General features: G+C 39.9%; 1 protein-coding gene across 3 annotated transcripts in view; it reads right to left on the reverse strand.

Annotated features, from left to right (window-relative positions):
* large2 (LARGE xylosyl- and glucuronyltransferase 2) overlaps positions 1 to 26733 on the reverse strand; it is a 48476-nt gene extending 21743 nt beyond the window's left edge. The window contains exons 1-2 of one of the 3 annotated variants that reach the window (XM_079465480.1): positions 26193 to 26733; positions 10764 to 10857 (exon numbers count right to left, since the gene is read on the reverse strand). The gene's annotated coding sequence lies outside the window, so the exon portion shown is untranslated. Of the gene's footprint in view, positions 1 to 485; positions 814 to 10763; positions 10858 to 26192 lie in introns of those variants that run through there. The other 2 variants (XM_079465479.1, XM_079465481.1) reach the window with 2 other exon arrangements.
* Between the last annotated feature and the right edge of the window lie 384 nt (positions 26734 to 27117).

Here is a 27117-nt window from a genome sequence, read left to right on the forward strand (position 1 = left end):
AAAGAAAGTCATACAGGTTTCAAATGACAAGAGGCCATGTAAATAATGAGTTTTTATTTTGGGGTGAACTATCCCTTTAAGAAGTGGCTTTCCAGTCAAAGTCTGATCTCCATACTCACAACAGAATAAGTTGGTGCTTTATAGAAAACAAAATAACTGTTTTTGAATCATTTTTTATATTTTAGGTCATTCGTAAAGGTTTCCAAGATTTAGTTGGTGACTATAACCCCCCCCCACCTGAGCAAACACCACACACCCGTTAGACAACAAACACACACCTTTAGACATTCCCTATAAAGTTCTCTGAACCCGTTCAATGCTGGTAACACAAAACCACTGCAACGAAGTCGAGACCAAAAGCAAAACTGGCACAATACCTCTCTCTACAAAAGAAGTCCGAGTCATATCAGCAGCGAGAAACACAGAGGAAGAAAAAAAGACCCACGTTCACAAAGCCTGCATTCACAGAACACACTTATCTTCACCTCCGCTCAGCGCCAAGGCCAGCTCTACCTCTCTCTCTCTCTTTCTATTCTTCTGTCCAACAGAATGCACTTGACGATGGTCTGACAGCTGAATGAAATGACAGCGCTTGACATGCAGAGATCCGGGATGATATGAATCACCAGTGGCAAACTTTAAATCGTCCTACCTGTCTGCGAGCTGCTCCGTGTGCGTCTGGAGGGGATGAAACTCCTCCCTCTCTTTGCCTCCACCTCTGCTAGCGTGCCACGGCAGGTTTGTGTTTCGCGTCGGGATCAAAGGCAGGCTCTTTCTTTCGCTGCCCTACTTTAAATCTCCTCTAAAGTGTATGGTATGCTTTTAAGCCTGCTCCGCACCTGACTTAGTGACCGCCTTTGGCCCCACCCAAGAGGACGGGTCTCTCATCTGTCCCTCCCCTTTTCTTGAGAGGTGACCCGTGCGTACTTGGGAGAAAGACGGGGGGAGGGTGTCACCTTCCAAATCACTGTCATTACATGACAAAAGATGGGGAGTGTAGGAATGTGGGCGTCTGGGGAGCGTGACTCCTCGCTGACCAGCGACACGATCCTGACGGTCTCACAAACACACACACGTGCACACAGACAGTAGCCGTAGAGTAGTCAAGCGTTCTTATCAGCAGCTTGCTTTGTCATTCAGATTTCAACAGTTTCTCATTATGTGCTTTACTGACAGCAAACAGTCTGGAGGGTCTTTTAATGAAACACAGTGTTGCTATCTTGTACTCGGGAGCTGATTCAATACTACATCATTATTTCTCACGACCCTTTTACAATTTGTTGGGATTACTTGTACAATAAGGTACAAATAAATCGTTGAAATCTAGCATACAAATTGAGCCTATTTGCAGTGGAAATAAATGTTTCTGAGGCCTGAAAACATTTTACGCACACGCTCGAGAGAGTCTTTAAGGTGTTCGCATATGTTAGGCAAGATTATTTTTGATAAACCCAAATATGTTTGGGGAGAACTGCATAGGCACATTTTGCGATGTAAATTATTGTTGCAAGAAGTGAAATTTGTTTTCGCAATCTTTCATCAAAGTGCAAGTGTCTTTCTTTAATTTTGAAACGACGTTTTTATTATGTGGGCGAAGAAACTAATGTTGGCCAAAAATATCCAGCCAATCATCAACACCATCCATTCAAATCGCAATAGCAAAATATTATTGGCAGAAACAATCTAAAGGACGTTTTTAGATGTGGCTAATCTTTGCAAAGTTGTGTGAATCTGTATGATCTCATTCGTACATTTTAGGTTTCATGGCAGTGACGTAAGGTTTAGGGGCGGGGTTAAGGCTTCAGTATTGCCTTTTTCTAGAAATGGTACGTGATTGTATTGACGTGGTGAACCGGGTAAAATAGTAAAACTGGTAAAATTCCTGTGAGATCGGGTTAGACATCTGGAGACGTTGAAAACTGTCTGTGTCTCTGTGTGTCGAAAACACTGTTAGCAAAATTGGTTATTTCACAAGGTGTCAGTTGCTATACGAATGTAAAAACAATAAGAAATTGAAGTTTTTCCACTTTCAGATTATATATATATATATATATACATATGAACAAGAGCATGGAATCATGCAGTAGAGCTTCCATTGTGACTACACAAGCTTATTTGCCCTGTGCTTTCGTATTCGGGATAAGGTGTCAGTTAAATTAAGGTTTGATAAGTTAACACCTCGTGCTTTCTCCTCATTATGCAAGTAAAGGTCACCGGAGAGGCTTGGGGGATGGAATGAGGAGAGGTGAGGGGAAATCAGGACATCACGGAGGGTGATAATCTATCACTCAGAGGGTGTCCTGTCCAAGGCATGGGGTGGAGAGGGTGCGACAATGGGGGTGTGGATGAGTTTGAGAGCACTGGGTTTCTTTAACAACTGTTTATGCCAACCCTTATGTTTACACACCCACACACCAGAGCAGCTGACTGCGGGTGAGAAACTGCCCTCACATGCACACGATGTGTACAATGCATGTAGCTTGCTTTTTAATTCACAAGCGTAACGGGTGAATTGCAAACGTGATTCAAGATTCAAATTGCTAAACTAACTTTCAAAATAATAAAGAAGTCTTTACGTTGCCAATGCACAGAAACACTCAATATACACAAAATTGCACATGCTAGAAATTGTAGTATTTATTTTATATTATTGATTATCTGCAATATGAATTATAATATTGTTAACGTTATGTTATTTCACATTATATTACAATATCAAGATCAAATAGTATTTTGGTATATACACATTCAATTCATATTTTGACAGTACATTACTGCAACATTATATTCATATATTTTCACAATCTTATTTTGTATTACTTTCATTGCAGCTTCTGTTCATTTATTTGAAAAGTATTCATTGAATATTAATGGTACTAAAATGTATAAACATTTGATAGTATTTTTCCTCATAAAAACAATACCCATGACATTACAGTAACATGAAAATAACTTTAATTTTCAGCAAACTGCAATACGAGGTCTTTAAAAGGAAATGACTTCGACATCAAATTCACAAGAATGCCATCCCCTGTGCGCTAACTGCAAAGCTGCGGCTCCGTCAACTGTGTATCCTAATCCTTGTGAACAAAATATCCCAATCTCTGTGACAAATTCACTATAAAATAATAGTTTCAGAATCCTAGAGCTTAGCATATAAGCTTCTGTTTATCCATTGCGTGAGGGCTAAACATTCCCACATCTTGAGTTTTGTCTCCGTCCGTTATAACAACCCCTGAAACGCACCTACCTCTGACATCTGTTGAAGGAATTTTATTTTCATCGGTCTTCTCCCAGAACAGAGACACCAGCACATTTTATGACTCACAGACTCATGTAGGAAATGATGTTAACAATGCCAACCAACAGTGAAAACACTTTCTAATCCTGCCCCCGAGTGCGAATGAACTCCGACTGCTGTCGCGACGGGGTTCTTTCACATGACCGCTACACGACGACAAGAAATATAATACGCATGTCACCCCCAGAGGATTTACAGCGGTCCAGAGGTCAAAAAGTCCCCTAAACAATGAAGCACCAGCATCCCCTGTGACTGGTGGGAGGACCAAGTGGTGTTGTGATGGGCGTGAAAGAGTTAAGAAGTTATCATACTGTGTATAACACACACGGGCTAGTGAGAATTTATTTACTTCTGACAAGTGCGGTATGAGAAACAGAATGAGTTGACTTCAAGGTTAGCAAACTTCACTAAGCAGCTTCTCTCTGGTCTGCGGTCACCTCTATCTCCGGCTCCAGGCTGCTTTTCTAAGTAGATTTCTAAGTCAATCACTGCGTCTGCCGCTTGCTTCCCAAACGCAGACTGTATCCAAGACCTTAGACATGACTAAAGTAACACGGACATCATCTTTATATCCGCCTTCCCTCCGCCGAGTAAACTTAATCAGTTTATCATTCCCCCACATTCCCACAACATAACACAAGCTTTATTATGCTGTTAAACGCCATAAAAAGGCAGATAAAGCAAACAGCTTCTTACGCCATGCTAATTATCGGTTTAGAGACGTTCATTTTGTCATAACATTAATCGAGAAGGATGATTCATGAAAGGTTGTTACCAAGCATGTCACCACAGTGAAGGAGAATGAGAAATCTGAATTCACCAGCCGAATGGCCGGCGCAGGGTGCCAACCCATACCAACCAATGAACTTAAATGATCGTGGAAGTATTGTACATTTAAAATGTATTTACGCACACCATGTGAGGTGCAAATCGAGGAAGGTAAATACATTAAATATATATAAAATGTATAAATAATTTGACATACCAAGCCGCAAACGTCCTAAAAATGAAACCAAAGCAATGTGATCGCCCCCTGGTGGCTGGCTGCAGAGCAGATCATAAAAAAGACGTATTTGACGCAATGTGTCAGCGGTCACATCGTCGATATTTTGGCTTCGTTTTTATACAATGAAAGTAAAAATGAGTGCTTCGTCCATTTTTTAATGATAGACGGAGATTATACGCTTGTGTTTCTCAATAGTAATTGGTACCATGGTTCTTTTGAGCATCTCACGCCACACCAATAAAAGTCACGAGGGTTAAGATCACATATAGAAAGCAGAAAAGTGTTGAGAACATTTCGAACAACCAATTATTCTTATCTCTTATATCTAAAAGCATGTGCATTAATGCTATTACATAAACATTTTGATTCAGAACACAGTGTTCTAACAGCCCGGTCTCACAGAAATTTATGACTATTTTACAATGTGGCGAATTTGTATAAATTTGACAATGTGAATTGTCCAAAAACGTACTGTTATTAGAAAAAAAATGATATTGAGGCTCCACTCCTAAACCTAACTGTCCCTGGTTCTTACCATTATGATACGTCAGATGTCAACATTTGGTGAATTAGAAGTCTCTCTTTACGTTTTTAAAGCATATAGCTTCCATAGTAAGGTAAGGGAAGTGTCACATCCATAACGGTCCATATTCCTTATATTCGTCATAAAAGGACACATGAAAATGTTAATAAAATAACAATTTTATATTCTATGAATATTCATCCCTTTTCCATTTGTTAAGTATTACTGCTTCTGGTTGGTGCATTTCAATCCACAGAAATCCTTCAAGCATGACGTCTCTCTAAAACGTGCGTCCTTCTGTCACATCCATAACATCATTCCGAATTATTTCATTTTATAAAAATATGTTTATTCATAAACCTAATCTTTTGAAGCAGAAAACCTGCCTGATCTCTGGAATCTATCATCGGGGTTTAGTAAAATGTAAATAGATGATTTAGTATATTGATAATAAATACATTCTCTGAGAGTTTATATTTCGAGTACAAAATGTCACATCCATAACACTGGAATTGCCCACATATGAGATCTTTCAATTCATTCAAATCAACCACATCATGAACTAGTCACGAATAACCCTGAGATTGTCTTGCAAAATGTGTCCACGTCATTAAACCCAGCAGTAGCCTGAACGCTTTGTGACAGTTTCTGTGAACTCTTTGAAAGGTCTAGACTCTTACTCCTCACGTCCAAGGCTCCAGCCCTGCAGGACGTCTGCCGTGACCTTTTGAAAATTAATTACGAGAAATATCTTTTGTTCAGGTTTGGCGCAAGATCCAATCAGCCTTCTCAGAATCACGGTGAAAGTCAATACATACATTCTCGAGCGGTTTAAAGAGTCTTTTGTGTAAGGAAGAGTCTGCCGTCTCGAAGGTCAGGGGACGTTCCACTTCGCCCTGGGTAGCCCTAATCTATATTCTTATGTGTTCATTTTCCACAAAGAAAAACTGAAAGCATTCCCACAAAACAATCGCCTGGGAGTTTGCAACCTGGCCTTCAACTTGGTAAACAGACCCAGAGAAGCTATGCTGATGTTGTTTTCTTCACAATCTTGGGTTCAGGATGACCGTGAACTCAATAAAGAGGATATCTCACAGATACTATCTACTGAGACACAACTCTCCTCTGGCTGTGGAGTCCAACGCTTCTCTCTTTAGCTTGAGGGTGTGATTTCTGTGCCACTAGCATCACCGAATGGAACTGCAATTTAATCGTTTTCAAATAGGTCTCCTGAACAATCCTCAATCTGCACATAAAGCTGTGCTGAGACTTCAGAAGACTCAAGTCACACGGACCACTTGCATAAATAATGTATGGTGCTTTTTCCCATTCTGAAGCCTGACAGCGCCAGTCCCCATTTAATTTCATCATATGAAGAATGGTCAGGAATTTCATATGCTTTTTGCGTGAACTCAAAAATGAAACTTCTGTCTTCGTTTACTCACCATCAGATGGTTCCCAACCTATATACATTTCTTTGTTTTGCTGAACACACAGGAATATATTCAGAAGAATGTCAGAATTTATTTTCCCTTCAATCGATCGGAAATCTTTCAAAAATGTATTCCTGTGCGCTCAGCAAAACAAATAAATATATCCAGGTATTGAACAATCTGAAGGTGAGTAAATCGTTTTAAAATAATTTTTCATCACAAATTATATATATATATATATATATAAATCACGCACTTCACTCTCTTCTCTGTCAGACCAGTCAACAGAGATCTGTCTATCTCTCAAACCTCTCACATTTACCCACATAATAACAGGCGAGTCATGCGCTCACTTCCCCCCACAGTAAACACAAGCATATACAGCGAAACGGCACGCGCATATCAATAACAAACCCTGATCTTCTTCTGCATCTGTGACATCATTTAACCCGCCGTTGAATTATTCATGAGCCTGCTTCCGTCTAAAAATAAGAACAGAATGAGAAGTGAGAGAGAGCCGCTACGATTCACACTATCATCTCTCATTTACAAACAGCATCTCTAACTCTCTTTCACCACTACACACACACACAGTCGCACTCAGACATTGAAGGATTTTATTGGATCTCACAGGAGCCAGTGAGAAGGAACGCCAGACATAAAAGCTTTTTTGGATGCCATTTTGTGCTGGAGGATACATTATTAAACAGTTTAGGTGTGATATGTTTTCTAATGGATAGATAATTTATATGTACACGCAAAGGAATAATAACAGCATTAAAGCGGTGAAAGAGGGTTTCACACATTAGTCATCTGAAAAAAACTATAAGTGATGGAAAAAGTGAAGCATCTAAAAGTGAATTCGGGCATATTTGCATTCATACTGTCCTTGGCCAAAGAGATGGTCATAGGTCATGCAAAAATATAAAATTCTGCCATCATTTACTCATGTGGTTCAAAATTGTGAAACACAGAAAGAAGATATTTTGAGAAATGTCAATGTGGTTTGGTGTACACAAAATGGACATCGATGGATGCAGGTGTAGTTTGGTTACCGACAATTTTCAAAATATCTTCTTTTGTTGGAAATCATACATGAGGGCGAGTAAATGATGACAAAATGATCCCTTTAAAAGCATAGTTTGTTGCAATATAAGCCACTATCCTAGCGAACCGCTCTCAGACTCCTGAAACCAATCGAGTGTGAAAATGCTTGGATAAAACATATGTCAGAATTGTGTATTGAGAAATGTTCTTCCATTGTGTGTGAGAGAGACAAGGGAACACACTTTCCACTGAGATGCAGTGTAGCTAAAACCAGTAAATTGACCCGACATGGCTACAAAAACCCAGCTTTGTTCTATTTTCTATCAAACCAAAGGCACTTAAGGCATACGGCTTCTTATTTTATTTGATCAGAGATGCATTTCAGGCTAGTGGTGCCCCTGCGTTTTCCGAAATTCCATCAAATTATAAAGGATGACAGGACAGAAACCCCTTTTAGCTAAAGGCCGGTGGGCCGCTTATGTTCACACAGGGTGGGGTTAACTGGGGGACCAAACACCAGCTGATGTTTATGAACCCTGCATCTGAAAAAAGGCGCTTCCTCTAAAAGAGAACGGAAGGAGTTTTTACTTTCCCGTGTAAGTAAAGCCGGAGTGTGCTGCACTGAAGTGTGTACTCCAGGGCACCGAGAGCTTTCCATTAGGGTAGCATGAATCACAGTGTGTTCCCCTTCTCTTCACCGCCCTTCAAAACAAAGTGATCTCCACTAGGCTCGTCTGAACCAGCCCCGGCAATCTCTCATTCTGTCAAAGACAGCTCAGCTTCACACCAGAACGGCCCTGGGACACTCTTTACAGCTTCCATCTGCCGCGCTCATCCGAGGTTTGCCGCCGAAGGCCTAAGCAATCCAATCGTTGTGAGAAGAGAACACCATCAGGTATTAACACTGGGTGTAAAGGCGGGAGTCTGGGATAAAAGATTCTGTAAGAGTTGGAAACGACTATAAATCGCACTAAAACACGCATATTCTGTTCGGAACCCTCGGGGCTCTACGTTTAAACATGATTTATTTAGTGAAGCTACAGTTCATTTCATGTACTGCCTCTGCAGCCTGCGCAGTAAGCCTCGTGGGAGAGCAAACGGGTGTTGTTGGCTCACAGGTGAGGTGAAAGGTTAAAGCCGGCTGAGTTCAAGTTGGATTTGAACGTCTTTGTGAAGGATTTTGACAAAGCTTTGACGTGCTTTTGGGTCCTAGACATCGCTTCCCAGGAAGTTATTTAAGGAATGACTGACCAACAGAACTCTGCCCTCTCGCCCTCTTAAAGGGATAGTTCCCCCAAAATGAAAATACTTACATTTATGCATTTGACAGACGCTTTTATCCAAAGCGACTTACTTTGCATTGTACTATTTATTTGTTTCTGACTATGTACAATCCCCTGGGATGGAACCCATGACTTTAGCGTTGATAACGCTATGCTCTAACCACTGAGCTACAGGAAAGCTGTTAAATCTCCTCATCGCATTTCAAATCTGACTTTAAGAAGATATTTGGGTCGGTGACCGAACAACAACATTGATATCCATTGCAGTCGTTCTCAAACTTGTGCGTTGTAAGGCGTTTGGTTGGTGGTGGTATTTGTCTGTTTTGCATAAAATTCATGATACATTTCTATTTGTGGCCCCCCAGGATCCATCTTGGCCCCCCCAGGAATTATGACAGATGACAGGTTTTCATGTTTCTCCTAAACAGCTATGGTCTTAAACACGTAAGAAACTTTAAAAGCAACATCTGTGATAAAATCGATACATAAATGCAACCAATCCGCGAACTCCAAACCTCCTGAACTATGAAAGACGAGTCTCTGAATGTTATATTGCTCAGAGGTTGTTCCTGCACCAAGCATTAACCCACATAACCCAACCTGGACTAACAGGGAAATTCATGCAGGTCTAAGCTTCATTTATCAAGGTTCACACACTACAAACCTCCATCAGCAGCCTTTTATCCGACCCCAAGCTAAAGGAGGCCTCCGCGCGAGCTAATTCTCGCTAACCTGCCTACACGTCCACAGCACAAAGAGGATCGTCCTGGTGTGCCAATGAAACGATCTGAGCTGCTGCTCCAATACATCAGCTGCGTTGTCAATGTCCATATTCACTTCCTAAAAGCGGATGTAACTTGAACTTCAATCGAGAACTACAGCCAAAAGTCATTAGCACAGATCAAACTAAATAATGTGTAACGATCAATATTTTATGAGCTCGGCTAATGCACTCTCTCCAACGTTCCTGTTACAAAAGCTTGGCCTTTGTTTGTTTGCAGATGTAAAAGTATATAAGTGTGAATCTGTGCCCTTCAGATGCCTAAAACAAAAACCAAGTGAGTTATTTAGACCTTTAGCTGCAGCAATTTGTTTCCCTGACAACCTCTTAAGGAAAGGAGATTTCGAGGTTGATTATGAACGAATAAACCATGGCTTTATTGAACATTTGATGCGGTGACACGGCGTGGCTTTATTCCTACTTCATTTTTTGGGAGGTTGAATTAAGGCCATTTTACTGTACATGCGTCAATTCACTCCTCAGCACAAGTGCGATGATGCTCCTGTTTTGACCTTCATATGAAAAGGGATTTTACAAGGTTGCTAGGTAGCAAGATAGCAGGACGTGTATGCTGTAAAAATAAATCAAGCAAATCTGAAGAAACGGTGAAACTTAATGAACAGATAGTTGTACCATGTAGGTTTTTTTGATCTAGGTTGATGTGGTGATTAAAATGGGAAATTCCTCACACTAAAGTTCACACAGAAATGAAAATGCTTTCATCATTTATTCACTCTCATGACACATCAAACCTGTATGACACTCCGAAGAAACACCAAAGATGATATTTTTTAAGAATGTTGGTCACCAAACAACAAGCCCTCATTGACTTCCACTGTGTGGACACAAAACACAGACATTTCTTAAAATATCTGCTTTTGTGTTCCACAGAAAAAAAAGAGAGTTAAAGGCACACGAGGGTGAATAAATGATGACAATAAATGTCATGTCATGATATCAAGACTCATTCAAGTTGCAAAATAACCTGAATTTTGGCATTAAAAAACGTCTAACCCCGATAATCGTAAAACATATAATGAAAATACAAAAAAAATGTTTCCAAAGGCATTGGCAGGAAGATGGTTGCACAACAGTTCAGCTTGATGGCTCTGGATCCACACTAAAACCGTCTCTCTTGTCTCATTTTCTTCAGCCCACGTAATGATACATCATGCAAATTGCGAGAAAATCACTGGCTGCGGTTCAAAAGGTCAGCGTCTAACATCAGAGTTGAAATTGTTTGACCAGCGTTCGATCTCGGCACAAGGCAACGCGAGGGAGAACGCCTGCAGCTTGACACCTCACATTAGCAGGCACTGGCACAAATCACGCCGAGAGCTCTTTATTATTATTTCACATTATGAAAATAAACCTCCATCAATCGCTCACCAGAATTGCTGGAATTAGAAGACGCAGAAAAAACGTGAACCGGCCCACGTTCAGCGTTTGAGTGTGACCGCCTTATTCCCAACGTCTCCAAAACCTGTAACATAAGAAAAAAGTTGTGAGACGAAGAAGTGAATTAAATGCTATTTCATTCTTTGGGATGCAACGCAACAAGCAGGAACATTGATATGTATCGATCGAGGTTGAACAGAGGAGACGGATCGCTCAGGAGCGAGTGAACCGAGGCCCGTGAGGTGCAGCACAATGTGGTGATTGAGTAAACAAAATCTGGAGTTGATACAGCCGAGCCTGAGCTCTCCGGGAACCTTCGCTCCACACTTTTGCTTGGCTGGAAATAAATGCGCTCGATCTCTCGCTGTGTCTCTATATGTAGATCGCTGCTACATATTGTGTCCTTCTACCCGAAATGAGCCCACTGGACTGAGAAGAGCAAAAATAAAAGAGCTGAGAACACTCCAACAAACGGTGTATAATCCGCTTTACTCTGTTAAAAACACATAAAGCACCAAAAACGGTGAATTTCAAGCCTATACATTTTCTAATAACGTCCAGAACTTCCATTGACATCTCATGAACCACAAAATATCAATATTCCGACCTCAGGATTGAGGAGCTATGTGACGGGGGTCTGTAGGCTGACATCTATGGGGGCTGGAATGTGTGCAGCATGTTGAGGAGCCTGCAGGGGTTTACTGTAATTCCAATTGCTTAGTGATCTTTGGCTCTTAATTGCAGTGCTGTCACTTCAGTTTGTGCCCAAATAGCATAATAAGGGGTCATTACTGGACCCCAGTGGGACATAATGAAAGAGTCATTTAAATCAAGGGAACATCTCCACCGACTGGTGGGGTTGGTGTTGTAAAGATGACCGAAATGAGAGAAAAATGCTCAGTTAGTGTTTTATGAAGCGATGTGAGTTTTGAATTATCCTACAGCTTTTTTATGATCTAAGAGTCAAGACCTGTTTCTGTTCTTGGAAAAAACGGTCTGTTGTAGTGAAAAAACACAAGCACGGAGACTTATATAAAGGAGTCATATTGAAGCACAAGCTCATCTGTCAAATCTAAGTTAACTGGCAGCCGCTCTGAATGCTTCTTGAACAGTTTTAACTGAGCAAAGAGCGCTGTGATGGGAGTTGTAGCTCTTATCAGCTTTTCTAAAGGACACTGGGTAATGCTCAGAATGAAGCAAGACAAAAAACACATTTCATTGATCATCGAGGAGGATTTACGTTGTAAGTTAAACCGCTGTAATATTAAAGTTTTAACATTTCCTTCATTGTCCGGTGCATTTAGCGAAATCTAGCGGAGAGGTTGTGATTTGCAACCAACTTCTCGCTCCACCCCTCCACTACGGTGGCTGACACAGAACTAACATGTCGTCACGTTTACGCTTCTTTGCCGAATGAGATAACGTATTTACCAAACACGTTCTGTGCAGCAGTTTGTCCGTTTAGGGCTACTGTAGAAACAACATGGCGAACTCCAAGTTAAGGGACCCACGGTGTATGTAGATAGAAACAGCTCATTCTAAGATAATAAAAACATAACGCTTCGTTCTTTATACACCTCTGAACACAAGTTATGTATATTACATTACTTTCTGTCAATAGATTACAAATTGGACCTTGACTACATTACCTACCCGTCTTCTAAACCATTTATTAATCTCAGTTCATGTTCATTTCAGCATTTACTAATACATTTTTAAAACCAAACGTTGTCAATGTTAACATGAGTCATCAACAAGGATTCATAGATGCTGAAAAACGATATTGTTCATGTTTATCAAATTACTGAAAAGTAGAGGGTGTGGTGTCTGCCAGAGAGGGACGGTTTATATTCCATATGATATTCCATCGTCTTCTAGACTATTTCAATGCATACCATGAAACGCTGCAGTCTGATCTCAGGTCAGCCAATTCATCAGTCCGCTGCATCAACGAAACAATCATCCAATCAAATGGCCCGATTCTGTTAGTGACCTGCCACGGCTGCACCTATCCATCAAATCAATCTTCAGCCAATCTAAGAGTTGCCAAGGCAAATTAAACCCAGGCATCTGGGGAGACGGCTCTTAATCCAAACAGCACATATGTGTGTGTTTCTTTGTGAAGGTATGTGCGTGTGTGCAGACACACATCTCTGCTCTGCATTATGCAGCTATGCCGGAGCACGATCTCAATTGAAGACACCTCACTGTGGAATACATTAGAGAGGTGGAGGTCAGGCAAACAGATTCTAATCAGATAAGCAGCCGTGCCCCGATGGAAGTGAGCTAACTCAACGGCCAAGAACTACAACTCCTCCTTGGTTCTTTATAACTGGTAAATATAACCTCTTACAGAGATATCACCGGCACACAACTCTCATGACAAAGACCTTTGCATATAGGCGGCATAGATATTCTGATTTGTATAACGTTTTGGCCAAATTGTAAGGCTGCATTGTAATACGCAGCACCTACACCGAGCAGCAATCCCAGAATGCATTGCAATGAGCGCTGTGAAAAAGGAGAAGAAACGTTGATGTATTTCACTGGCTCCGTTTCAAAGCTAGATACCTTGTTGTTTGCTGCCTACATAAAGTAGGATGCTAAAAAACTGTCCTCTGATAGCACACAAACACCTTGGAGATGTCTATTTGATGGCTGCAAGACATCTTTTTTGGTTCTTTGCTCATCTGCAATACGTCTCTGAAATGTTTCCTGTCCGATGTCATTAAGACATACTACAAAATGAAAGATGTTTATGATTCATAATGTACGTACTTTTCTAAGACGTATATCAGACGTTTTTACACAGCAGATGTTTTTCAGATGTCTAGATCTGGTCATCTTACAGACGTACATGTGCTATCTGAGTAGAGATGTGATTTTCTTCCATTAGCATTTTGCGCAGCTAATCCAACAACACAAACGTTAGATATTACAAAGGATATTAGCTAAAACGGTTTATAATTTGTATTGAATGAATTACTTTAATAATTATTTATCAACATTACGTTGGCTCTCAACGTTGAATTGGAAGTCCTCCAAATCAATTCGGTCGGGATGCTCAGGCAGCTCCCTACGTAGGAAGCAGACAGCAAGATATAACAGAAAATATACAAATTTGTATAAGAACGTGCAAGGAAATACAACATAAAATCGTTCAAACATGCCTCGTGCTTTTCTGAATTATAGCCTCAGCTATTTACAGCCGCGCTAGGAGGAAATTGTTCAGAAGAAACGAGAACTGAAAAAAAGACACATACACATATGGCATAAAAAAGACTAACGCTCCAATGTATAATGCTAAACAACAAACGACAGCCCCAGCCTTCAAGTAGAACAATACCATGATTAGATAACGGGCTGTTCTCTTTCCAGAACCGACCCTTGGGTTAATGAACGTATCTGCATCACTTTATGCACCATTACATGGCTTTATCTTCTCGCTTAGCTAATGCGATTCATGACAAAACTAAATGAAGAGATGTGCCGTGAAGCAATCTACAGAAGCCCTGTCAGGAGCGTGTCCCGAAGGCTATAAAAATACACAAGAGCTCACTAGAGCCGGAGGTGCAACTATGCTCGGGGCCATTTTGAAAAAAAATGCTGTTTAATATCGTCACAGTGGAAGGTATCTGGTCATGTGTCAGAGAGGAAGTGCAAAATAAAATGAGTTGGACCCAGAATAAATCTGGCCAGTTGTTTTATATCAAACATAATAATCTTATAGCTGGACTGATAAACTTTGATCATATTGCTGTTTCCATCTAAAAGACGCAAGAGCATGGTTAAACATGCTTCACATTTTGCCTAACAACACCTCTTTACCATTGTAAAACAACGCTGACACATTAACAATAAAAAACTAGATTCTGTCATCGTTTCCTCACCTTCTTGTCATTTCAAGTATGTATGACTTTCATTCTTCTGCAGAATACAAAAAGATATTTTGAAGGATTTTGGTAACTGAACAGCAACGGCACCTATTGACTTGCATTGGTTTTGTGCCGACGCCAACCTCTAGTTATCAACTTCAAAATATCTTCTTTTGTGTACCGCGGTAGAAAAAAAACTCCTACATGTTTGAAATGACGAGAGGTAAATTACAGCATTTTCATTTTAATGCATAAATGTATAACTTATGCGAATAGAGCAAGAATTTCATTGTATGCAAACAGACTGTTCAGCGTATATATTACAACAAACCGTTGAATTTTTTTTAATGATTAAAGGCAACGTACTATAATGCTTTCATTTCACTGTATACAAATCTGTTAGACAAAAAACGAAACTAAATTGTTTCAAAACTATTAAGTTAGTGTTCAAACCAAGAAATCGACAATATTTCATGGGACAACAGTGCAAACTTCACCTCCAAATGGAAAAGACTCGATTGTTAATATACCCAAAAGAGTGCAACCTGTCAAAAGGTCTCCACAGCAGCACCTTATACAAGAACTTTCTAAATATTTCAGGAAACTCCAGGCTTTGTCACATCAGTGTTCATGACACAACAATATACAAGAAAGATGAACCACTCCTCCCCAAAACGAACTGCTCAAGGGTTTTCCACGAATTTTAGGATGACATTTAAATGGACAGATGAGTCAAAATTGAATTCATTGTAACATGTAAACCATCCTATATCTGGTGTGAAGTGAATACAGCGCTTTACTGTTTTTATATGCGGTATTAATACCCAGTGATGGCCTTGTTGGTGTCTATCCTACATACCAGACATTTCACGTACCAAGCCTAAATGGAATACTGAATCAATCATCTGAACAGATTAAAGTTTCAAAAGTTGAAGTGGCCTGGTCAAAGTTTTAACTTGAGATGACGTGCAGGACCCAAAAAGAGAAGCTCAAGCGGGAAAACCAATCTGTCAGATTTAACTCAGTTCCGTAGAGACGAGCGGACCAAGATTCCTTCACGGAGATCAGCAGGGCTTGTATCAGATTATTGTTAAAGTTCTGTCTGTCAGGATATTGGGCATTAACTTTTTCACAGGGGTGATATAAGTCTATGTTACCTTTTTGCACTGAAGGTCAAAATAAACATTAAAATGTTATATAAAAAAAGTAATATAACGTTTTGTTTGAAACTTTGCATCCATTAAGTTCTCCAAATAGAAGAGAATATCATGCAATCACAACACTATTCACAAGACTAGCATATACCGTAGGCTGGAAGGATTTTGATGAGATATGTTTGAGTCCATATTGAAATATCCAACGCATGTTTGAGATTTCCTCAGTTAAAACTTAAAAGTCTTCTGCGTAAACTACTGTAATAAAATGCAACTGGGACTTCTCGGCGTTCAGTCCCTTCACAATGATGTTACAGTGATGAATGTTCCTTTCCCTCTTTATGTGCCAAAATTCATCTTTGCTATTTCAGTCACCGTTATCCTGCTTCAATCATAATGGTCTCTGCCCTCCCTTTTCTACCTTTTCCTTCTCCTCACCTCTTTCAAATTCTCCTTAAACCCCCATTCGCAATTCCATCAGGTCCCGATGGCAAATCAGATTGACACCCAATAGCCATTAGGTCCTCCATTTAAGGAGATCTATGCAGTCATGAGAACTGGTTAGAGTTAATTACGTTGCCTGTCTGTGTTTAGCCTGTGGCCATACTGCAAGCTGATTGTAAGATTATTGAGTTTTATCGCCGCTTTAATGGAGTGCTCCCCGCACCTCACGTCCATTCAGACGGCAGGAAGGGCTGTAAACCCCCTCTGAAGCCTTAAAACTGCAAGACCGACTTCTGTCCCAAACCGATAAGCAGCAACAACAAAAGAAACTGATTCGGCCCATAAGGATTTAAAAAAACCAAAAGGCTCCGCCAGCCATCCACGGTCAATGCAGGTTTATGACACAGTGCTAAAGTCCAAATTGCCGCATAGTTCTGAGTAAAGTTCACAGTGGCGTTAAGCGTGAAAAACGGTTAACCCTGTTTTTGTACCCGTGAAACTACCTGTTGTCATGGTGACAGCTGAGGTGGGTCTGTGTCGGTGTTTACTTTGCTATTTACAATAGCAATGGTCAAATACGAGATAGCTCAGGTCACCGTCACGTAGGTTGGCCTATAGAGCTTTAAATGAAATCTTTAAGACGAGGGAATTCATCTGATTTCAAAAATAAGAGTACTAAGGCTTACAAGAGTGGTAAGAACATCTCAGATCCCTGAAGGACGATAAAATCTGCCATGTTTGTGATGCAATACGAAACAAAGGAAACGTACAAACACCTCCCAGATCAAAAATACAGATTCCCCTTCCGTCCAGAATACACCTCCAGCACTGATTCAGCAGCAGAGGAATACTGAATAATTTAGATCCAGAAATGAATAGTGTTTTAAGCTGACATACACCACTACGTAACACATTATGCACTCTACCGGCTATCAATTTTATACATATAGGGTTTATGTTTTATATTTAATTTAAGAAGATGTCTCAGGCCTCAGTAATTCCACCTATAATATTTGATTACATTCCCTTCTAAGGTGCCTCATTCCAGCCAAAATGCAAGGCAGCAACATCTACGTCAGGGGTTCTCAAACTTTTTCCAAACCTCCCCACTGTATACTAAAAAAAATTCAAAAGCCCCTCCTCCAGCAAAGAAAAAAACAGACAATTCAATATTTATATCAATGAGCTCTGAAATCTTTCCAAGGTGGTAGAGCTAGAGAACAAAATGCTCATTATAAATATAATTCCTATGTATCCTGGATAAAAATGTATTCAAACATACTATTTTGCACAATAATCATGCATGCTATGTATTTTATTATCACGTGTATTATTATTATTCCTAAACAAAATCCATTTACGGAAGTCGTGTCACTCTGCGGTCATCTTTGCAACACGCCTCTGGGCAGTAAGGGTAGTTATTACTTCATTCAAACAAGACGTGAATTGGAATACTGATTTTTCTACAATAGCCGGCTAAAATCCAAATAATACTACATATTTAAAAACAACATTTAAAACGTAAACTGCACAATAATGTTTTTGTTTCCTATGATAAAATTGCACTTAAAAACATAATTTTTCATGTTTCTTTAGATACTACGCATGCACAAAGCTTCGCTATGGCGGCCATATTGAGCGTTTGGTTCCCCCCAATGGTAGTGATGCATCTTGTTCAATAGAGAATGTGAAGCTGATGTCACGACCTATGTTGCAGTTGCACCGCCATTTTGGGAGGTTTAGATCATTGTTTTGATATGTACCGTTACTTGTTTTGTCTGATATATGGAGAAATAGAAAGTGAAAGAATCAGGAGCATTTCCTGAACTACTCTGCTTAAAGCTATTGCTAAAGCAAGGCCGACCTACCAGATTTATATTTCCTAATCGAACAAGAAAAACAAAACACTGATTTGAACACACTAGCAGCGATCCTCCCAAGATGGCGCAACATTTAAAACGGCGTGACTTAGCTTCACATTCTCTATATTTGTATCTTTGCCCAAACTTCACTGAATTCAATGGGGTATATGTACACAGAGCGATAATGCACTTCCACTAAAATCTCAGCCAGTTCTTTTACATCTGGCACACATAGCGTCTATAGGGAACAATCCTGTCGCTTCAAGATGCACATAGGATTACAGTCAACGAGCCAAATTATCCAAACACGTCAAATTAAGCGGAAGTATATCATCGCCCCGTGTGCATATACAGTATTGTGCTTAACTGTGATGCACACTATAAAACAAATTGTGCTGATTTAAGTCTTTGATGTAAAGTTGAATTGCTTAACCTATTTAAATGAGTTGAAGTAATGTAAAGACATTTAAAAGTGTATAACAGTAAACTAAAACTACTTGTAAAGCTAATCTGATTGAACGTAAGGGAAACAAAGGCATCAAAAAATATGATATAGAATGCACCTACTCATAAAATGTAAAGCCTGTACAATGCTGGTAAAAGTGTCTACCAAGTGCATGAATGTTGCCGCACGCTATTGCTGCCTATGTAGAGAATTTCAAATGGGTCGTTTCAGTTAGGCAGATGCCTATTTGAGGCAGTAGGCAGCCCACTAGGTTTTGGAACGGAGCCGTGAAACGTTCAAATTATCTACTACATTTGCCAAAACGTGGTGCATAAAACAGAGTGCACTGCAGAGAAATCTATATTCAACAATGCAATACTCTCTACTTGACATTACCAATGTGCCGAATGGATGGGAAATTTCACTCCTTTCTAGACTCTTTATTTGATTGGACTGCCAAAACTATTTTACACCAAATGAAATGTGAAAAATACTAAATTAGCATGTGAATGAGGTCAATTTGCTGACAAGCATCCACTGTTTAAAGTATTTATGTTCAATGCATTTAGTATTTTCATTTGCATAGTGCATACTGTTTAGCATACCACTGTCGTATTAGTAGGCAGTAAAATACACTTGCTTCATATTCAAATACATCTTCCACTGCACATCTAAAAATCTTAAATCTAAGTAATAGGTGTAAAGACATACAGCAGCCATGGCTCTAAATAACAGCACGTCTTTCAACACACATTACACACCTCAGGGATAACAGCAACACTACGAATTTGCAGGTAATGTTCTATTAATAGAAAAGCGCTGCTAATGCACATATAAACATAATTATAAAGACAAACACAGCCCGGGTGAACACGTTACTTGGCCATATTATGCTTGCATGACCATTCTAACCGAGTGAATATGCGATGAGTCTCACGCTCTCTTCTCTCAGTGTCACACCCACACAGGCAACGTGGCATCAGCAAAGCAACCGACCGCACTGAATATTTCATATTTAACAATACCTCCCCTTTTCTCCCATACTTTCTTCACTCTCTCAGCCTGTCAGCCGAGTCCTTAGTCAGCAGTAAATCCCACACTTCCAGGGATTTGGCCCGGCGTGATCTGTCTCCAGGCAGGAGAAGTGGCGTAGAAGTGGCGTGGTTTGAGGTCAGGCTGGCATGCCTAATACCACTGGAGACTGTGGGTAACAAACCAGCGATGTCTGACAACCCATCCCGGAGAAACATGATCACTTATGTGCGAGTAGATTATCAATAAAGGTCAAAAAGAAATGTAGTACCTTAAAAAAAACACCAACACCAGATCACAATAAGCGGAGCAAATGCTTTCCCAAAGAATCATGGGAGATCACCCTGTGCTAAGAAATTCGGGCATTGAGGTTTGTAGAGAACCCTCTGTGGTGTCCTTTGAGTGCTCACGGTAGGGGCCGAGCCCCGCTCCTCATCCCCCGGGACACACATATTGTCTATTCTCATTCATCTCTCTTTACATGTGGAGAAAGCCAATGAATGTGACTTAAAATAGCTGCAATTTGGTGCATTGTGGGGGATGAAACATTTCGATTGCAGACCTGTGATTGTACCCAGATGGAAAAAGAGCTTGGGGGCTCTTCATCACACGCAACTAGTCTTGCAAAACATTTAATGAAGTGGATGTAAGCTAATAATATGTATTATGCAGCAGATTTCAGCGCTAAAGGACCTGTTTGAAAACCACCCGCTTGGTCAAACCTACGATGAGGCGCATTTCTCACCACCTCCTACAACAAACAGCACAAGATTGTTATCAGTCCTCTCTAAAACTGACACAATGGATCTTAACATGTCTGAGGGGGCTGCGAATGTGGACGCACATTTAGCTAAAGGGTCATCACAACTGGTCCACACCACACAATTGAACGGACACTGGTGTTTTCCCAAAAATGACCTTTGGCCCTCAAATCCAACAAATTTAATAAAATACCGGTGACCTTTGCCATCAGCCCTCTAATTTTCATATTAGCTCTTGTGACCCTGGGTCACAGAAAACAGGAAGCCATGATGGGATTGATGAGAAGGGTCACGGGGGGCTTTTGTTTAAAGCAAAGCTCGACTTTTATGTCCTCATTTGTTGCCTCATGACGGGAGAGAAACGACTGTTGAGAGGTTATGGACAATAGAGGGGAATATTTCTCATTTATTTTGTGGCTCGCATGAGGTTTGCATGAGGTCCACACACCGAGCTGCAGGGCACTAGTCCCCTTAGACGACATATAATCTAACTAAAAATATCAGGTCCTAATCTGGTTGGCCGGCTGTATTTAATTTAGGTCAAATGGTTTTAAGCACTCCACCGGTAAATAGTACCTGTTATGTTTTTAGGCTGCAAAAATTATGTTTCTAAAGCTAACCAAGCAGGGATTAACATATTAGTCTCTCTTTTTCAAACAATGGAAACCAAAAGCTTTTCATACCCTGCAATTCAATTCAAATATTTGTTTACAGACTGCCAGGGTTGCCAGATCTGCTTAAAAAAACTAATCCAGCGGTCATTGAAAACTAGCTGTAAACTGCAGACTTGGCACACCGCGCACATCAATTGTTGAGTTCATTCTCTGGATGAACGTACAGTACAAAGTCAAGATTGACGGCAGAGAATTGTTCTTAAGGTGTTTTCAGTCACAACGTTCTTATTTGCTTTTGTCTTTCAATTTTATAAAACATGTAATTGCGTGATTACCAATATTTAAAGTGGTAGTTCACCCAAACATGAAAATGATGTCATAATTTACTCACCTTCTTGTCATGTCAAATCTGTTTGTAGAATGCAAAGGAAGATCATTTGAAAAAGGCTGTTGACCGAAACAGCGATGGCAGCCATTCACTCGCATTAGTTTTGTGTCCATACAATAGAAGTCAATGGCTGCCACCGATGTTCGGTTATCAACATTCTTAAAAATATCTTCTTTTGTGTTTTGAAGAAGAAAGGAAGCCACACAGGTTTGAAATGACATGAGTAAATGATGACAGGAGGTTAATTTTTGGGTGAACTATCCCTTTAAGGCCGTAATGACGTTGCTCTAAACAAAGTATTTTGAAATCTTATGACTGGATCGATTAAGTTTACATGAAGGCGTTTCAGTCCGATTGAGCCGTCAATTCCATTGCAAACTGATTGTGTGCTTGCATATAAACATATCCAGTGAATCAGTGAGGGCCGATGGGCAAAAGTCACGACAAGCTTCTCTGATCGTTTCTACAGCATTGATGTATGAAATCAACGGCGGAACATGAAGTGAAGACGAGGTTGCATCAATGTTAGATGAAAGCAAAGCCAAGGACATGATGTTCTGACAGGGTAACTGTCAAAGCTTCATGTTGTTTTCTTGTTCAGTGAGGAAACAAAGGCAGTTGATGGTTGAATTTTTAATGTTTAGGCGAATATCAGTTTTTAATGTGGAGACCCCATTTCCTCGTTTTCCAGACCACCCATAGTCTCAGAGTGTGCAATGTTGCAACACTGACATATCTAATGAAATGTGCAAGGATGTGAACTTCCAGGAACAAAACGGGCATGGTATATAGCGTTCCTGTGTTTATACAGGTTCAGTCTGAACATTCGATACGACCCCATTCCACCCCTGTTATCTTTCAGCCTACATCAAAAAATACCTATGAAAAACATGTAAGGACAGAAAAGCAACACCAAGGTCATGGGTTCCATTTGAACACTCTCATACACAGTAATGGACTGAAGTAATGTCCAGGGGGCAAAATTGTACAATAGCTGCTTTTCATGACCCCTCAGATTCGACTGAAACTAAATATGAGGTGTATGGAACAAAACCGTTTAAAGTATTTATTGGACAAAATGAATTAGCAAATCAAACTACAGCATTTCGAGTCTTTTGGCCTTTGAATCAAAAAGATTTGCGTTTTATGTCATTTTTGGCAATACTAAATAAACTTTTCTCAAAGCTGAGCTTCACTTCAACTTCACTCCAAGCACAACAACGCAAGGTGCATACAACAAAGTACATCTTTAGTACATCTTTTATAACAGATTTGAAAAAAGACGTGTCAATTGAACACATGAACATCACGTTTGACCACTGCTGTACATATTATATATGATATGCACTGAAAGTCACTTCGGATGAAACACTGCGGCAAATGCATAAATGTAATGCAGTAAAATATCATGAATTCCCTCGATACGGTTATGTAAATGCAGAAAATATATTAAAAACTGCTTTTGTGATGCCACTCTAGCATTCAAATCAATTCTGATTCAGGGCCACTTAGTTGTATAACTATTCCTTATATACACCTTCGGTTTTATTTTCACGATTCAACAGATGTGAATGTGGGATTATGTGTTACAGCTCCTAAACCTCTGGCCTTTACAACCCCTTCAAAAGCTCTGCTGTAACCGACCTCTGTGCTAAAAACAGCAGTCTGGACTCCTCTGTTGCATAACACATCTCACAGGAAAGAGAGGCCTCTAGTGAGACCTGTGGCAAGGTTTTCCATTAAGACGAGATGTTGCTGCGAGGGTCAGAATTTGATACATTTATTGTTGTGTGTGACCAAGTTTCATCCGCCAACACGCCCACAGTTCTGCCGTGACTCATATCTGGAGCGTAATGTACACAATGTGGTGTACGTGTACTAATGCAGTCATGATGGGGAAATTATAAAAAACAGCCAGGACTGTCACAATATCAATATTTTCCTTTACGGTTATCGTGGCCAACATAATTCAGTAAGTAATGATTTGATCACAATATCTATTTAAATGTTATTTTAAGAAACAAACAATGCTGCAATATCCGTCGAATTCATCTTTAAATTAGTTTACTTTGTCTCTGTGGTCAACAAATTACACTTAATTTTGAGTTTAAGGATAAAACGGTCAGTTTGAACAGTTTTTTGGCTGCTGAATTATTGAAAATCTTACCAGAATTAACATTATATTGATAATAATGTTTTCTAATATTACGGTTATTCACAATAGCAGTATATTGAAGATGTGCATAAACATCAACTAACTAACGCAAAATAAAATCCCTATCCAAAGAAAATCTAATTTCATTTCTATGTATACATATGAACATATACATACAGTATATACATGTTTTGCTGGTTATATTGTAACACTAGATACATCATGATAGGAAAATAAGGTTTTAGCAACATAAGTAGGGCAGGTCATAGACTTTCTATAGCTATTTATACATATTTTATTAAGAACTCAAATTTTTTGCCAATTTTAGTTACATCCCTGTGTCTAAACAGATTAAAGACATTTAATGAACATAATAAATGTAATAAAAGTGATTTGAGTCAGACACATATACAACTCGAAAGTATAAACAGGTGGTTGTGGGTCAATGTCATAATAACTAATATAACCAAACTGTCCTTTTGGCGCATGGACTCGGTTTTATTTTTTTAAACAACGCTGTTGATACTACACAGGACAAAGGGGTTAAAGAAACAATGTCTTTTTCTCAAGAAAGGCCATCTGTCATATGTGTGTTTCAGTGTAGGCATGTAATCACCCTAAGCCAAGCTTTAGCCATGTGTGTGTACACAGTTGGTGACCAGCACCACATTCACAAACAGAGCTCGTTCACAACCCGAGGTGTCAACGACTTCAGAGAATGAGGACGTTTCGACCGGTATTGTCAACACGCGGCTCTCTGGTGTTCCATCAGCCTGTAAAATGAATGTAAATGTCCTGCGATGCCAACCGAAACGTGAGCAAATGAGGAGAACAGATTAACATATACAGCGATGGTGAGAAGGTTTATTGAGCTGACATTACGTTCTAAGTGAAGTCATTCTTGCACTATTACCACTTTGGAACAAAACTGTAAAAATAAAGACCTCTCCAAACATTCACATTGGCTGCCTTTGGTCAAAAAAAAGAAAGTCCCACCCCAGACTAGTGACAATCTTACTGTATCGATGATCCCTGAAACGGATCTCAAGACACACACCGGCAATGATTTGATGTTTATACTTTTGGGGGAAAATATGCCTATATAGGAGAATGGTTTCATCATCAGTCATCATTGTTACACGGCTTGTTGGAATGCTTGATTCTGATTGACCAGTCACGACATTTTCAGGTTCTTTAATCTTTATATAAAAATCATTTTGACGGATTTCTATGACAAATGCAGTATATCTTGTAATAACATATATGGCACTATATTTAGAAATTGCCTGTTCGTGACATTTGCATTCAGTAAAAATGAGCTAAAAAAATATTTCTAGTTTTGTTCTCATGTGGCAAGTAGACGTGTAATAAGCAGTATAACGTGTACAGCGTGTTATAACGAAATAAGTCCCTTCAGTGCGATACAAGACCGCTTTGCGATTTATTATTAACTTAACCTATTAACTACATTACATATATTATATTTTTTTCTTAACTCTATTCCAAGCACTGTATATTAAATCCACCGCATATCATGATATACTATTGGCTGTAATTTTGCATAATACGTTCATATTTTCTTTTTTTTTGGCATCCTTTTTGCATACGCTTCATCGCTCATACTGTACATTTCTCTATTTACTGCAGATTAACTGTAATTTGACCAAATCTACAGTATCTCTGCTATAGAATAACATTGAAATCTTTGCGTAAGATGAAATAGAAAGCCATCATGAATCTGGGAAAAGCTGTATTAATAGACCCTCCAGCTTATTGTCACTAAGCGAAGGAAGACACAACCATTCCAAACGTACACAATTTTCAACAATCACTCCCCCGAGCACATACACATAACACCCAAACACACACACACACACACACTGATTGAAGATTGCTCGGCTCGTGTGAAGTGAAACAGGGACATTACTCTGCTGTGAGTGTGAGATCACTAAACGCTGAGCTCCAGATGTGTGGCCGCACGCTGAAGTGTGTTGAGAGACCAACAGCTGTTGGAGAAGCACACGGGGAGCTCTATATTTGTGCTTCGGTGGAGAGAAATGTGGTTTAATTAGCAGTAACCTTTCCAGTATCACACACACACACACACACACCCAGTCTCAGTAGTTAAAGCACACGTAGAACCACCACGGTGTTGCCAAATATGTGATTTATTAGGTAAACACAAAGTGTGTCGTTTTAATAACAACCGTGCGCTGCGTAGTGTATGAAGTGTGTTATGTTGCACACTGGTAAGGGGTCAATAAATCAGTGCCTAAGATGCGACGTTACATAAGGACACTTTCAAATATGTATGGGTGGCAAATAATAAATGTAGAATTATGTTTGGTGCTGTACCTGGCAACCTTTTCATTGTAATGCTCCTGCTATGGGATGTTTTAAACACTGAATATTTAGTTTCTCAATTAACGTCATCGTAACAACTCTGATAGCATATATTTATAAATTGTTTATTATTATTATTATTTTAGACATCAAATCTTCGTTTGAGACTATTTATGACACAGTATATATAATATGTGTAATAATAGCCAACACTGTATATGAAAACTGTTGTTTTTGGCTCTACTGTAGAACAAACGCTTTCCACAGAAAGGTCACAGTTATATTTTGTGACATTTCAATAAAACAAAACAGCGCACTTAAAGAAAGACATAAGCAAAAGTTCTCACCCCTTTCACCTTGTCTCGCGCAGGCAGGTTAAACGTAAAAGCACGCATACAGAAATCCCGTTATCCATGCTGGACGGATGACAAGGGGGCTTAAAATCCCGGACTTCTGCTTACATCCACACGAGTGAGTGAATTTGAGAGACAGGTGTGCCCGACCGATGGTTTGAGTGCATGGTCGCAAAGAGACGGTCGAAACCTTTCAATGGTGATGGAGTCAAAGACACCGATATCCCTTATTCATAGACACGGGCTAAAAGAAGATGCTCCAAATCTCAGAGATGGAGTCCCGGGAAGGTTGGGGTAATATGTAGTCCATGCCTCCGAGGATCAGAGGTTCCTTAAAGAGAGAGAAAGGAGCAGTTTGCATCGAGATCTTACCCCGCGGTGCACTTCTAGGAGAAGAGACGGGCGGCAGGCATCTTTAAACAGCTTTGCACAGACACAGTCGCTGTTCTATTCCATCTTCCGCGCGTCTCGGAGCTTGTGATCAGTGTTTATCACTCGACGTTGCGCTCCGATCTGCAGCTGAAAGGTACAGAGCGAGCAAAGCACCTCCCCCACCTCGGCTAAGCCGGCCCTCTGTGTGACCGTCTCAGCCAATCGGAGCGAAGGGCCCGCCCACGGGCCTGCCCCTCCTTTCTCGTGCACTAACACTGCCACATTATACACTGGATGCTCTATTACAGCTCAGACTGAAGCACACATTAAGTCAGGTTACAGAAGAAGGGCAGACTCTAGAAAATGTTCAGTTAAAATGTGTTGGTAAGGTGGGCGTAGGGGTGTCAATAATTGTATATGGCTCTGTTTGAATTGACCATCAAATGCAGCAACAATGTAACTGGAAGGCGTATTTTTTTAATCAGAGTTATCGAGGCGACACGAGTGACGGTTAAATATACATACTTTGTTTTAGTAGGAATTCTTC

Source organism: Barbatula barbatula (genome assembly GCF_947034865.1).
Source record: "Barbatula barbatula genome assembly, chromosome: 10".
Lineage (NCBI taxonomy): Eukaryota > Metazoa > Chordata > Actinopteri > Cypriniformes > Nemacheilidae > Barbatula > Barbatula barbatula.